Below are 14,940 nucleotides of genomic sequence, written 5' to 3'. Positions count from 1 at the left end.
GTTGTTAAGGCTTTCTCTATGTTTTGACTTAAGCAAAGTTTCTGAATATAGCCCAGAAACTTAAATACCTACAAGACTGGGCAGATTGCATAAATGCATGACACAGCCGGGATAGAATAAAGTATTTTTTGCTTCAAAGTATGCTATTTTCTTTTTTCAAGAAACAGATAACACATGGGTATAAGAAAGGTTTCCTGTCCTCTGAACTTTACTACAAGAAACCCAGCAACGCAAGTATGGTGATAAATGTAAACTGACAACAGCATTAATGCGGGGGAGCTCTACAGAGTGGTAATAGCTACTATGTGCGAGCACCTACATATTCCGGCGGGACACTGAAGCGGAAGCAGAGAAACACACGCACACGGAGAGATTGAGGTGGGACTCTACTAGTCTGACTCTTAACTTACATGTAATTGTGAACCATATCTGTGGTACAAATCAGAGGTGGGCCTGAAGGATGTGACACGGGTGTTGTAAGTGTCTGTTTACACTGGCTGTTTATGAAATGAGAGAAATCCTTCCATAGGATAAAAATTCCCCCAAGAGATTGTGTTGAAATCTTTTATTAAGACAAAGTTCATATGGTGTCCGGATCTCTGGTGTGTCTTTTGGTAATATTTGGCTTTGGTTTTCCTTCGTCCCTTGGTAATTTGGGATCTCTTACCACTGTTTTTTGCCTTGCCCACCGGTACTATCTCCTGCCACCAGGATATCCCTCAAGCCTCAGAATTTTTCTTTCTTTCTTTCTTTCTTTCTTTCTTTCTTTCTTTCTTTCTTTCTTTCTTTCTTTCTTTCTTTCTTTTTAATGTTTATTTATTTTTGAGAGAGACATAGAGCACGCACTAGTGGGGAAGGGGCAGAGAGAGAGGGAGAGGAGGATCCAAAGCAGGCTCTGTGCTGACAGCAGTGAGCCTGATGTGTGGGGCCTGAACTCATGAGCTGTGAGATCATGACATGAGCCGAAGTCAGATGCTTAACCCACTGAGCCACCCAGGTGGCTCTAGCCTCAGAATTTTCTAATTCATCATCACTCCTCCTAGATATTTTTTCTCTTCGGCACACATAACATTTTCTATCCTGAGAAAGTTTAGTCTTCAGTTTATGTGAAACAAATTAATGTCAGATAATTTTGAAAGTTCAAAATTTTTTTAACATTTTTTTTTACTTAACCTGAAGAGTATTCATACATAAATTAAAGGAATAATAGTAGAAATTACTTATGCTTTACCACGTGTCAGGCAATGTTCTAAGGACTTAACATGTGAAATCTCATCTAATCCTTCCCACAACCCTATGAGATTGGTGCTATTATTATCCTCATTTTCAGATGAGGAAACTGAGGCATGGAAATGTGAAGTGCAGTGTACAGGTTCGCACCACTAACAAGGGCAGCTTCACAATGTCTGGCTCTAGTACATGGCTCTCCCGCAGCCATTGCGCCATCCTGCTGCAAGACCGCAGGCCAAAGTACCGAAGGGAAACACTCCTTCTTTCACACACTCCAACCATTCATTTCTTCCCTCATTTATCATACTATTTGGAATGCATACTATGAAAAAAAAATGCTCTTCCAGGAATGGTACAAACAATAAAACACAAAAACCAAATAGCTAGCAAGTGCTACAGAAACTGAAGAAATATGTAAACTCAGTAGGAAGTAAAACAGGTTAATCAATTACGTTAGTGATTTACTATAATCAGATTTGCAATGAACTTTAATCTAGTTCATGGCAAATTGTTCTTGAATCCCTAACAAACGCTTTTGACATTTCTTCAAAACTAACTCAAAACTTCATTTTATTTTGTCTATTTAATTCTGTTTAATTTGGATAAAAATTTTGCTTTCAGCAAACCTAATTTAGTCACTCTCTATGAGATATCATAATAGATTCAGTCTATTTGTTCTTCAGTTCTATGAATTACTGACAGCTTTCTAAATTATTCTAAGATTCTGGAGTGCAATGATTTATTACTTGTGCAATAATTTCTGCAAAGCTGCTGAAACCTGGCAAGTCTATAACTAATTACATATATTAGACTAAGCATTTGGCTCTGACATAAAGTGGGTTTTGTTTTTCTCATCTCTACAGTATTTTCTGTCACTATGTTATCACTTCCCTATCTACAGGAATGCCTTGTTTCTGTTTTAGTGGTGCAGAGAGCATATGTATTTGTGTGCATTACTTGAAGATCTCCTTTTAATCTGAAAGATAAAACTGGGAAAGAACAATATACCAAATAGTATTGAAGTATAGCATGGAGTCTTAATTTGAAATTAGGATAAACTGCAGGCATGAGCAGGGATGTCTGCCAAACTGGTAGGGTAGGGTCCCTAGGAACTGTTTGTATGAAGACAAAGTTGCCTCATGGGAGAAATCACCTTGAAGAAAGACCAAGTAAGAAACAATGAACATGAGTTTGTAACAGAGCCTTATTAGGAAGAGAATAGGGCTCTGTGGGCTGCCTGGTGGCTATTATTTAGCTCATTCTCATTTTCAAGCAAGATGTCTGGGACCTAGCAAGGGACAGGGCTCTACGTAAAAACTGAACGTGCCATAAAACATTGAAACTGCTGGTTTGGATTCCTCTTATCAGAATTGATAGGGGAGAAGCATCTTCCTTTAGTGCCTTTGTGGCAGTGTTTGGTGAGAGACACTGGCAGGCAGAATCGTGGCTAAGACCAGTAGGAATTGCCATGCCTAGGTGGAGTAGAACAGAAGTTGGGATGCCTCATGGAACAGCAGCAGCGTCTGCAGGTAAGTTGGTGCCTGCAGTGCCCATCAAGTGATCCGGAAGCCTCCCTGAACATCAGTGGAACCCAGCAGAAATTGCCATGCGCAGAGCCTGGTAGGGAAACAGTGCTGGGGGAAGAGTTCCTGGTTCTTGTGAGCAAATGTGATACCTGGTGGGTGGTTGCTGAATCAGGGTGAGTTTGTGAGCATATGGGAGACACCCACTGAAGATGCCTAAAACACCTCAAGGAAGTGAGATTTCAAAAAAGGACTGAAGTCCTGCATTATGCAGGTGATGACATAAGCCGATGACTAGTGGGTCATTCCTCTTAAAATGACCTTATTTGCATCTACAAGCTGGTGGAAGCTGGACAAATGGATATATAAAATAATCTAGAGATTGGAAGTCATCATCAGACTATTGAGGATATTTGAAGGGAACTGTGTCATAATAATTTTGAGACAAATAGAATGTGTAATCTCATTTTATAGTCACAGGCTACCTTGTTATATAAGGTCTTATTTAAGACTAAATAACCCAAACTTTGGGAAATGAACCAATTTGGACTCTGGTCATTGCCTCATAAAGGTCATGGAACTAAACCATGTTTAACATGGATCAGGATGAGGTTTCATCCCCCAAGGGAAAGGATATGTTTATATTCTGAAAGCAATATTTCCTCTATTTACTCTACCTTTGACAGTAACACTGAACAAGCTCAGCCTCAGGATATGTCTGCCAACAGCCCCTTCTAAGAGGTTCTTGTCTATAATACTCTTCTAGAGTTTTACTTCTACATAGAATTCTCTTCTTGTATAAAATCACCCTGTCATCTGAGCCACAACTGATACGAACAAAGGCAGTTATCTGATCCAGGGAAAGCCAATAGCGCATTTAGTTAATAACATATGAGTTGATATTTCATAGAAACTCAATTGGGAATAATTGTAGTTAGGCTGATGAATATCACCTTTCCTTGAGAAAGTGCTAGTAAACACAAAAACTGAAAAACAAAGATTGAGAAAAGGTAATTAATAGAAGTCTATAAGCAGAAGCCACAAATAAAAAGCTGAAGTAAGCAGATGCCATTATGTTGAAAGGAGATGGTCAGTTTATTGGTGGCATGTGAAGCAGGACAATCAGACACAGAGTAACGGAGTCTCTGTTATGGTTGAGCATCGAATGAAGGTCATTGGAAGATTACTGAGCCACAAGAACTGCTGAACATCATGATGGACCTTGCAGTTCCCGAGCCATATTCTGTCTCCTTGACCTGGTAACTCAAGTATGTCTCTATTCCTGTAACCTAGCAGGCCCTAGCTACCTCCTACACTACTGCAATGAATTTTGTCGGTTAAAAAAAAATCAACAGTGATTTGAATAAGTGGGGAAGTGTACTTGCTTACATGATATACCTCATAGAGTTAGTAATAGAATGACAATCTAAAAATCAGAACTTAAGCAAAATAAATTGGTAAATATTCTCACTTCAAGGATCTATAATTGCTATGTATATTCAGTATAAAATTTGAAGCCCAACCTTCCAGGTATCTAAGGCATATATATATATATATTTATATAAATATATATATAAATATAAATATATGTATTTTATATAAATATATATATTTATATATTTATAAATATGTATATTTATAAATATATAAAAGAAAAAAGAAAAAAAGAACTAAAATATTTTGAGACATTTAACTTTTATCTCTTTATTTTTCCCTTTCCCTTCCTCTAAGTAGGTGGGCCGGTTAGTGCTTTCTTCAGCAAGATGAAGTGTGTCCTAGGGATGGATATTGAAGTTGTCTGGAAAACTTTCTGGCTTTTATTTCAAAAGGCTAAGCCTCAGTAGAAAAGAGAAATTGCAGGTGGAGACAAAATTACCAGGAGAAAGCTGAAGTTAGAACTTCCCTCAGTTTAGAAAAAAAAAAAAGACTCTACATGCCAATGGGGGCCAGAGGACTTGGATGAAGGAGCCTAGATCATGCTCTCGGGTAGTATTGTTAGGGAGGCAGCAAGATGGACCTCAGAAAGTGATGGCTGCAAGGTACATGAGAGCCCAAGCTTCGAATTCTTGGTAAAAATATCCATCCTGCAGACCTGGTACAGAAGCAGCTGAGAGCTGCTGGACCTGAAGGGATAATGCAGACAGAGCAAAGTCAGGGCTGTGACGAGATGACCAACCACCACTGGGCGTTTCTTCCATCTGAGTGATGTCTCGGCGCTGCATAAGATTCCAGAACCATGAACAACCCCGGGTAGGTTGGGGTCAGCTCCAAGAATGGACAATGTTAAATTTCCACACACCTGATGGAAAGATGATGGTAGGACTCAGCATCAGGAAGTACCTTGATACAGAACATTTTTGTACATCTGTATCTGTGGACAGAGATTCACAAGGCGCTATACTCGCGTTATCAGAAAAAAATGTACCAAGATCACTTCTAAGTTTCAGATTAATCATAGTGGCTATGATGATGGCTCTTTAAATCACAAAATAAAATGACAAGCTAGGGAAGCTTAAGTGATAGGGCTTTAAAGTAAGGCAGACAAATAACTTCTGCAGTCAGACCCTCTTCCCCCACTGGAATGAATCTGGAAGGTCATTCGGGATACTAGTAGTTTATGCCATTGTGTTCTCATGCCGCCATGGATCCCTGTTGCAGTCCTATACCATTCTGGTGACTCAGCCACTCTTTGTAGCTGCTATTCCTGCTATTCCATTCTGTCCATTGTCTTTCTTAGCTTTTGCCATTCATAGTTTCTGACGACTGTTGGGTTTTATTGTCTCGCGGCTTCTGATGATTGCTTTTTCTCTGGGTGTTTGTTTGGTTTTGTTCTTTTCATTTTTTGAATTCTACCCCTATAATAAACTGCTGACTTACTCTCTGTGTTATACCCTCAGCCTTTGCAAAAGAGTCCATTCATTCAGTTACAGCCACTTCTGTTGAATGGAGTGCTCACACCTGTATCCTCTCTGCTACAGCCAGCACTGTGAGTTCCTGAAACTTTCATAGCCCACTGTACAAGGACAGTTTTATGGACAGACTCTGTGAAAATAATAATAATATAATGATAATAATATCTAACACTTATGGAGTGCTAACTGTGAACTAGACATTGTTCCAAGTACTTTATAGTTAGTCTATTCAAACCTCTGAATAAAATTCCCATTTTACAGATAAAAAAGCAAGCTAATGTGGTTAGAGGTGAGCAATGTTTCCGAAGTCACACAGCCAGTAAGCAGCAGAGCCAGAATTCTATCCAGGCAGTCTGGCTTTTACTGGCTACATTTCCAACTCGACTGAATTTTTTAAAGAAACCTACACTGGATCTGCCATGCGCAGCAGAGGGGCTAGCTGACTACTAACGATCCAAATTCTGTGTTCCTGGTGGAGAGTTGTAATGGGAAGTGGTTGCCCAGCCAAGGGCTATGTTTTTCTAGTCCCTTTGAATCTAAGTAAGAACATATGACTGGTTCTAGCCAACGTGAACACCAGTGATGTGCTTCACATTCAGCTCAAGGAAAGTAGTATCTGATGTGCCTTCCTCATGCTCTATTCCCCTTCCGTGGAAACCCTGGAATTCGGATGGTAGTGTCATAAGATGGGAGGTGCCTGGTTCTCACTTGGAGAATTGCCTGGGAAAGCTGCCCAGTCAGGAACATCTACTTGACTTTGCATGTGGGAGAAATAAACTTCAGTGGGTTTAGATTTGGGGTTGTTATAGCAGTTAGCCTATTCTGACACATAAACCATGTAAGCACCAGTTTCTTGAATAAGATTGGCAAATTTGTTGATAAATGTGTGGTTGAGATGTTGTAACCACATAAATGTTTCAGACACCGACACTGTTAAGTGACCTAACAGTTTTGACAAAGGCTCTGGGAAGAAAAGGAAAACTCTTTAGTGATCTTTACCAAAGATTAATACCTTCCAGCAGTAATGGACTCTTCTCTTCTGCATGTGTGGCTATATATGCAAATATTTATATGTGCTGAAACCTCTTTCTCCAGACTTCCTAGAATTATTATGTGCATAATCAAGATGATCATTGGAAATAGTGTGAACTGCTTCCACATTTCCTGAATCTAGAGTCTGATCGATCTGAGATCATATTTCTCAATATTATGGGCTGAGCTGCAGCCGCCTCCCCCCCCCCCCCAAATTTATGTATTGAGGTCCTAATCCCCAATACCTCAGAATATGATTGTATGTGGAGATAGGGTCTTTAAAGAGATAATTAAGGTAAAATGAGATTATGTGGATGGGCCCTAATCCAACAAGACTGGTGTCCTTATAAGAGATTAGGACACAGACAGCACAGACCAAGGGATGACTATGTGAAGACACAACAAGAAGGTGGCCACCTGCAAGCCAAGGGGAGTGGCCTCAGAAGAAACCAAACCTGACAACATCTGAATCTTGGACTTCTAACTTCCAGAACTGTGAAAAAAAAAACTCTTGTTGTTTAAGCCCCCTAGTCCATGTTATTTTGTAGGGCTTGCTAGGCAGCCCTAGCAAACTCATACACTCCAAAGGGCCCTTTGCCTTTTGGAATTAACATTCTGCTTCTTCGAACCTCCTAAATCATCACAGGTATAGTCTTGCACAGTGTGGGTAGGATTTTTATGTTTGAGTCAATCTCTAGATATTGTGAACACAAATTTTTTTTTATTTTTACTAATTCCATGGCTAAGAGCTCTCTGCTAGCATCCTATGAAATCCCTGTTTATTAGAAGCTGTTCCTTTATTTCCTGAGCTGAGATAGATAATCCAGCTCCTCAGTTAAGTCAGGAATATCCCCCGTTAAGCTGCTGATTGCAGTTCAATATTTGAATATCACAACAGAGAGATTCAACAGTCTCACAAATTCATCAAACGTTTGCTTTTTTTTCCTAAGTGAAAAAGAAGATAGAGTCTGATTATGGTAAATATTTTTCTTCCATATTCAAAACTGTGAGAAGCATGCCTGGTTCTGTTGGCGACCTCTATTTTTGTTTATTTTAAGGAAGTGTTAGAAGAGCAGGTTCACTAATATCAGACTTTTCAGTGAGCCCTCTAAAAGTGTTTTATGGTCATGTCCGATTCAGCTTTCATAAATTATAAAACAAGTATTATAGATAATACTTTCAATATGATGAAATGACATACAGAATTGGAAGCCTATGCTGTTCATCTTTTTTTCTCTTTTTTTTAATGTTTATTTATTTTTGAGAAAGAGAGAGACAGAGCACGAGTAGGGGAGGGGCAGGGAGAGAGGGAGACACAGAATCAGAAGAAGGCTCCAGAATCCAAGCTGTCAGCACAGAGCTCGATGCAGGACTAGAATTCACAGACGGTGAGATCAGGACCTGAGCCGAAGTCAGATGCTTAACTGATTGAGCCACCCAGGCGCCCCTATGCTGTTCATCTATGTAAAAAATATCAGAATACATGGAGAAAACAGTAATAAATATAAAATTATTTAGGAATCCTTATATTCTCATTGTTAAGACTATTATTTTTTTGTTTATTTTTTTAATAATCTCTACACCCAACGTGGGGCTTGAACTCATAACCCCAAGATCAAGAGTCGCATGCTCTTCCAACTGAGCCAGCCAAGTGTCCCCATAAAGACTGTTATTGAAAAAACTTGCCTAAATGCACCAAGTGTTTGAGAAGAAATATGGTTTAATCATAAGACAAGGAAAGAGAACCGAATTGCATTATTCAGTTACATTCTTCATTTTGATAGTTATGAGATTGGACTAAAGCAAAGTAGATAGCTTATGCAATCCCAGGTTGCACATTGACATTTTTTGAATTATCAAGACACTTGATTAAGTAGCATCACACTGTCGCACTGGCCATTCTCACACAGCAGCTGTACTCACAGCTGGATGAAGTGGCATTCTCACAAAGGCATTCTGACCTTGGTAGCATGTCTGACCTCTCCTTTGAGACTTCTCTGTGAGCTTCTGTAGATCTCACCTCTTGCACTGCTTTCATTCATGCCCAGAATGGGGCTGAAATGGAGTCCTGCCATAAATCAAGGTCCATGAATGGATACTATAAAATTCCTGATTTATATGCTACGTGCTGTGTGTTCCTTTGAGAGACATAAAGCTATGCAAATAGAGTAACTAGAAAGCACAATAGAGAAGGACCATTTGCTTCCTAAGAAAGGAAGCAATAGTAATCAGTAAGCTTGTTTCACGTTGAGTGAGTGTACCACCAAGCAGTGCCAAAGGGCAGCTGTAGAGGGCCTTGGAAGAAACTTGGCTAAGCTATCAGAAAAGAAGCTGATAAATTTATAAAACAAACAGATGCTGGTCCTTCATTTCCAAACTGGTTTGGTGAAATGTAGTTAGTTGTCTTTCCTACCATTTACCTGGAAGGTGGGACAAACCATTCTGTGTAATTTGAGCCCAAATGAAAGATGTAAAAGAATTGTACTTCCCCTTGCTTCTTTCCTGGAGTCTCTCTTTGCTACAAGGATTGCCACAAACATAAGCAGAGTATAAAAGGCTATTGGCTTGTATATAAATGTTACATGGGTAATTGAATCTCCATCATTTGGATCCTGCTAGCCTGATAGATGACATGTTACTTCCACCCACAGTTCAAATGAGAAAGTTCAGAATCTGAACGTGGCTTTGGTGTTAACGTATATGTCACATTTTCCACAATTTATGGATTTCTGTCTGTCTCTAATCACTCAAAGATTTCGCTTCTTTTAAATTTATCACAGGCACTCAAGACAGAAAGCCAGAATGGTGCTGATTTTACATATCTCCAAACCCACTTTAAAAAAAAAAACACTTTTAGTTCAACTTGTACGTGTAATCAATCTTAGAACAGTCTTGTAATACATTGAAGAATATGTCAGCAGAAATAAATTTAAGCAACTCTTCAGTATCTCTTGCTGCCTCAAAGGGTTAGCAGATGATGCCACTTGACATTTTAATTTGTTAAACAGTATTGAGGGAAAGCAGACTGTAACGTGGAACACATATTTCAAATTAAACTTTGTGGTGCTTGGTTGATATTTATCTGAGGCATTGCATTGTAGAGTTATATTAGCACAGAATTTGAGTCAATTAATTCTGGCTGACTTACATATGTGAAACCTGTGTTTTCTATGAAACGTAGAGAAGATGATCCTAGGAGTTTGCTAGGCTTGTGAGTTCAGCATGTTTTCTCAGATATTATTTTTTAGAAATGCATGTTGAAAAATCCCCGCCTTTATAACTGAACTGAAATCTAGAACTTGCAATGAATTAAAAAGAAATAGGAAAGTTTGGACAAATGGTGTGTCTGTCATATTATTATAAATAGCATATTATTATAAATAGCACGTTATAAATAGCATATTGTGTAAATTAAAGAAATGTTTCTTCTTTTTAGAATAGCTTTTCCCCTCCAAGGGAACAGATTCATTAAGGATACTGGAAAATACAGAAATGTATAGAGAAAAAAAAAAACCTATTTGCCATTGTTCAACGGTGTAAAGATAGGTATTTTCAATATTTCAGTATGTTTCCTCTACACTTTTTTCTGCTTCTGTTTTGAGTTTCTGTATGTATACAATTATTTTTTTATCCTGCCCTTTTCTCTAATAATACCATTTCTCTAATACATAAATTTACAAAAAATTTTAAAAAGCCATACAATTTTCTGTTAAATGTAGGGTCTGTAAATTATTTATCTAGTCCCAAATCATTAGATATTTAGGTTGATGTAAGTTTTAACTTTCATAAAATACACTACTGTGAATATCTTTGTGCATAGAACATAGTTTTACTTTTTAATTTTAGATTATTTATGTAGGCTTTCTTCTCAGAAGGGAAATCATATTTAAAGACCTTTAAAAAAAGGACACCACCATCATGTACCATCACAAAGTTCTGGGGAAGGGGCACCTTGATATCTCAGTTGGTTAACTGTCTCTCTCTCTTTTTTTTCTAATGTTTGTTTTTATTTTTGAGAGAGAGAGAAAGAAAGACAGAACATGAGCAGGGGAGGGGCAGAGAGAGAAGGAGACACAGAATTCAAATCCGGCTCCAGGCTCTGAGCTATCACCACAGAGCCCGACACAGGGCTGGAACCCATGAACGGCAAGATCATGACCTAAGCCAAAGTTGGACGCTTAACCGACTGAGTCACCCAGGCTCCCCAGGTGTCTGACTCTTGATTTCATCCCAGATCATGATCTCACGGTTTGTGGGTATGAGCCCCACATCAGGCTCTGCACCGAGCATGGAGCCTGCTTGGGATTCTCTCTCTCTCTCTCTCTCTCTCTCTCTCTCTCTGTTTTTCTGCCCCCACCTTGTTCATATTCTCTCTCTCTCTCTCTCTCTCTCTCAAAATAAATAAACAAATAAACATAAAAAAAAAAGAAAGTTCTGGGGACGCCTGGGTGGCTTAGTCAGTTAAGTGTCTGAGTTGGGCTCTGGTCATGATCTCATGGTTCATGAGTTCAAGCCCCACATCGGACTCTCTGGCAGAACCCGCTTCAGATCCTCTGTCCCCCTTCTTTCTCTGCCCCTCTCCTGCTCTCATGCTTCCATGATTTCTCTCTCTGTCTCTTAAAAATAAATATTAAAAACAAAAGAAATTTCTGAGAATGCTGTTCAATGGCATACTGGCAGCAATGAATAGTATTATATACATGACTTCCTGTTAAACATGGGACTATGACCAAATACATTTATTTTCTCTTTTACTCAAAGCTTCAACAAAGAAACAGTAAAAAATAAAATACATATTCTAACTCAGAATATTAAATAAAATGGGAATGAAAACATGAAATCTGGACCACAGGAAGTAGTGACTCCAGGAGCTGATGAGAATAAAGTGAAAGACTCTTTTCTGGGGATTGAGGCAGTCAAATATATACAACTTCTTGGCAGGAGATAAGAGAATTATTTTCTTGTGTAACTTAAGATCAGCAGAAAAGACCACCAAATAACATTTTGGTCTCCTAACACAAGGGTTGGCTTGTTGTCTAAAATATTCAGAAACTTGGAGAAGAAAAAGGGCAGAAAATGTAAAAAAGAACCTAAGAGTCACACTAGACATGGAAGATAAATTGAATATATGTGTAATTGAAGTTTACTTTTAACGTATGTGTAATGAGAGATACTAAGAATTTTCAAAATCTAACAAGAGATATCAAGCCACAGAACCAGTAAGCAATAGACTACAGGCAGGATAAATACAAAGAAAATCATGTCTAGGCACATCACAGCAAAGCTATTGAATATCAAAGGCAAAGAAGGAAATTTTAAAAGTATTCTGAGGGAGGGAAATCACTTTCAAAGGAAGAAAAACAAGGCTATCTGCTGGTTTTTAAAAAGAAACCCTAAAAACCAAGAGCAATTAGAATGATAACTTTAAAGTCTTTTCAGAAGTACCTCCATGTATCAGTCTTTACATCTTTCTTCTCTTTTCCTTTTTTGTTTCAAATTAACTTAAAAAAAACTGAGATATAATTCATATATCATAAAATTCATAATTTCAATTATACAGTTGAGTGGTTTTTGGTATATTTACAAGGTTGAACAGCCATCACTAGTATCCATTTATATTTATTTATTTTGAGAGAGAGAGGAGAGAGTCCCATGTGGAGCTTGATCCCATGAATCGTGAGATCACAACCCCAGGGGAAATCAAGAGTCAAGCATTCAACTGACTGAACCACCTAGGTGCCCCTGCCATTCCTTTTTTATGACTGAGTGATATTCTGTCACATGGTTATAACACATTTAAAAAATTCATTCATCAGTTAATGGATATTTGTGTGGCTTCCATTTTTTGGAAAACAAATATATGGATTTATTTTGGACTCTCAATTCTATTCAATTAATTGATATGTCTGCCTATAAGCCAGTAACACACAGTTCTGTGTTTTCCATGAAAGCAGTTATGTGCCCCTGACATTTATTTATCTGATTCTTGTCATAATCTTCAAGAATACAAAGTCTATGTTGTCTGTTGTATCCCGATAATGTAGAATAGTGCTTAGGGTATGGTAGGTCACAATATAACATGCTAATTCTATTGTATTTCTTGAGTAAAAACTATTATTGGAGATAGAATTTACCACATCCATTATCTAATGAACACATGGATAGTGTAGATAAGCACAGGGATATGGCTTTTTTAATGCTTATTTATTTATTTATTTATTTATTTACCTAGAGAGAGAGAAAGAGAGTGTGCAGGGGAGGGGCAGAGAGAGGGAGAGAGAGAAACCCAAGCAGGCTCCGCACTGTCAGTGCAGAGCCTGACATGGAGCTCGATCTCACAGACCGTGAGATCATGACCTGAGCTGAAACTAAGCTTAACCAACTGAGCCACCCAGGCACCACAAGCACAGAGATATATTTTATCTGAAATGTGCATTTGTGTGATCCCATTGTGCTTGTTTTGGTTACTCCGTGCACATATACACAGAAAAAACACACAAGTATGTTCATTGCTAATATTAATAGTAAAAAACACTTTCTAGCAGAATTAAAATATGTACATGCAAAAATTAAAGCATTTGAATCAGAGCCAAACTATCACCTGAAAGTAAGTCAATTTTCACAATACTTACTTTGTTTTTAATTATAGGCAGAGTTTATTGTACTATGCATTAGAAAATTTAAGTAGCATACCTAAAATATTTTATAAAACTTTGCATATGATGAGGCTGCCTTTCTTGAAACAATCCCAGAGAAAAGCCGTAATTATGATGCAAACGTTATTTTTCTTTAACCATTCCAGAGAAAATTGCCTACCTGATGTCCCATCACCTCCCAATACTTCAGAGTCCATTTCCTACAATGAGGACATTCTCTTACATAACCACACACTACCATAAAGATCAGAAAGTTACCATTGATACATTACTACCATCCAATCAGCAAACCCATTCAAATTTCACCAGATGTGCAAATAATGTCCTTTAGAGCAAAAGGATCCATTTCAGAACCGCGAGATGTTAACTGTCATGTATCTTTAGTCTCCTTTTGTTTAAAACAGTTCTTTAGTCTTTCCTTTATTTTTATAACTTTAATTTTTGATCATATCAAGGCAGTTTTCTATATAATATTCCTCAGTTTTGGTTTGATGTTTCTCCATGATCAGATGCAGGTTACGCATCTTTAGAAGAGACATACATTCTCATTGCATCCTCTCAGGTGGAACACTATTTTGATTTGTTCCTTTGCTGGTGATATTTGATATGATTACCTGATTAAGAAGGCATCTACTGGGCTTGTCAACTCTGAAGTTACTTTTCCTCCTTTATTATTATTGAAATATTAATTTGGTGAAATATTTGAAACCATGTAAATATTCTATTAACAAACTCAATTTATTCATTTATCATTTTTTAGAAGTATGATTCATTATCTCCTACTTATTTAATGGGCTATAATCTATAATTCTTATTATTTTGGTTCCTCTTTAGCAGGCTGATATTTAGAAGCCAGGATCTGGCACCAGTATGATCCTTGCTATTGGGATGATGCAGGTCTCAGCCTCACTCAGTGGATAGAGCTGGGGAATGTGTATATTTACATGCATAAATATACTTACATTTAAATGTATATTTATGTCTATATCCATCAATATATATTGAAAACCATAGCTCACAACATTTCCTTCAATTTCATTCAACACCACGGCATTTCTTTTAGTTTTCCACCTTTCCATATTTGAAACTGCCTTCTATGACAGAGAGAAAACTGGCTTCAATTATCTTTAACATATTTATTTGTTGGATCCTGCGTACACAACCAATCTTCATTGTTTTATTATTATTATATTATTATTACAAATGTTTTATTTATTTTTGACAGAGAGACAGAGAGACACAGAGAGAGACAGAGCATGAGCAGAGGAGGGGCAGAGAGAGAGGGACACACAGAATCCAAAGCAGGCTACAGGCTCTGAGTATCAGCAAAGAGCCCCATGCAGGGCTCAAAACCACAAACTATGAGATCATGACCTGAGCTGAAGTCAGACGCTTAACCGACTGAGCAACCCAGGCGCCCCGACCAATCCCATTGTTGCTGCTGCCCTCCTGTGTACACATTTTCTTCTTATCATACATGGGCTCCAACACCCCATATCAGTCTTCCCCTTCACTTGTATGACTTCCTCACCCAACTCAGGCTCAGACACCACACACTTCCCCCCTTTCCCTATGGATCTCCTCCAG

General features: G+C 38.1%; 1 long non-coding RNA gene across 1 annotated transcript in view; it reads left to right on the top strand.

Annotated features, from left to right (window-relative positions):
• Window positions 1-14,940, top strand: part of LOC123385007 — a 39,307-nt gene that overhangs the window by 16,528 nt on the left and 7,839 nt on the right. Inside the window, exon 2 of the long non-coding RNA XR_006596919.1 lies at window positions 162-378. This is a non-coding gene — a long non-coding RNA (uncharacterized LOC123385007). The remainder of the gene's footprint in view (window positions 1-161; window positions 379-14,940) is intronic.

Source organism: Felis catus, chromosome B1 (genome assembly GCF_018350175.1).
Source record: "Felis catus isolate Fca126 chromosome B1, F.catus_Fca126_mat1.0, whole genome shotgun sequence".
Taxonomy (NCBI): Eukaryota; Metazoa; Chordata; class Mammalia; order Carnivora; family Felidae; genus Felis; species Felis catus.
This window is presented reverse-complemented; position numbering and strand designations above follow the sequence as displayed.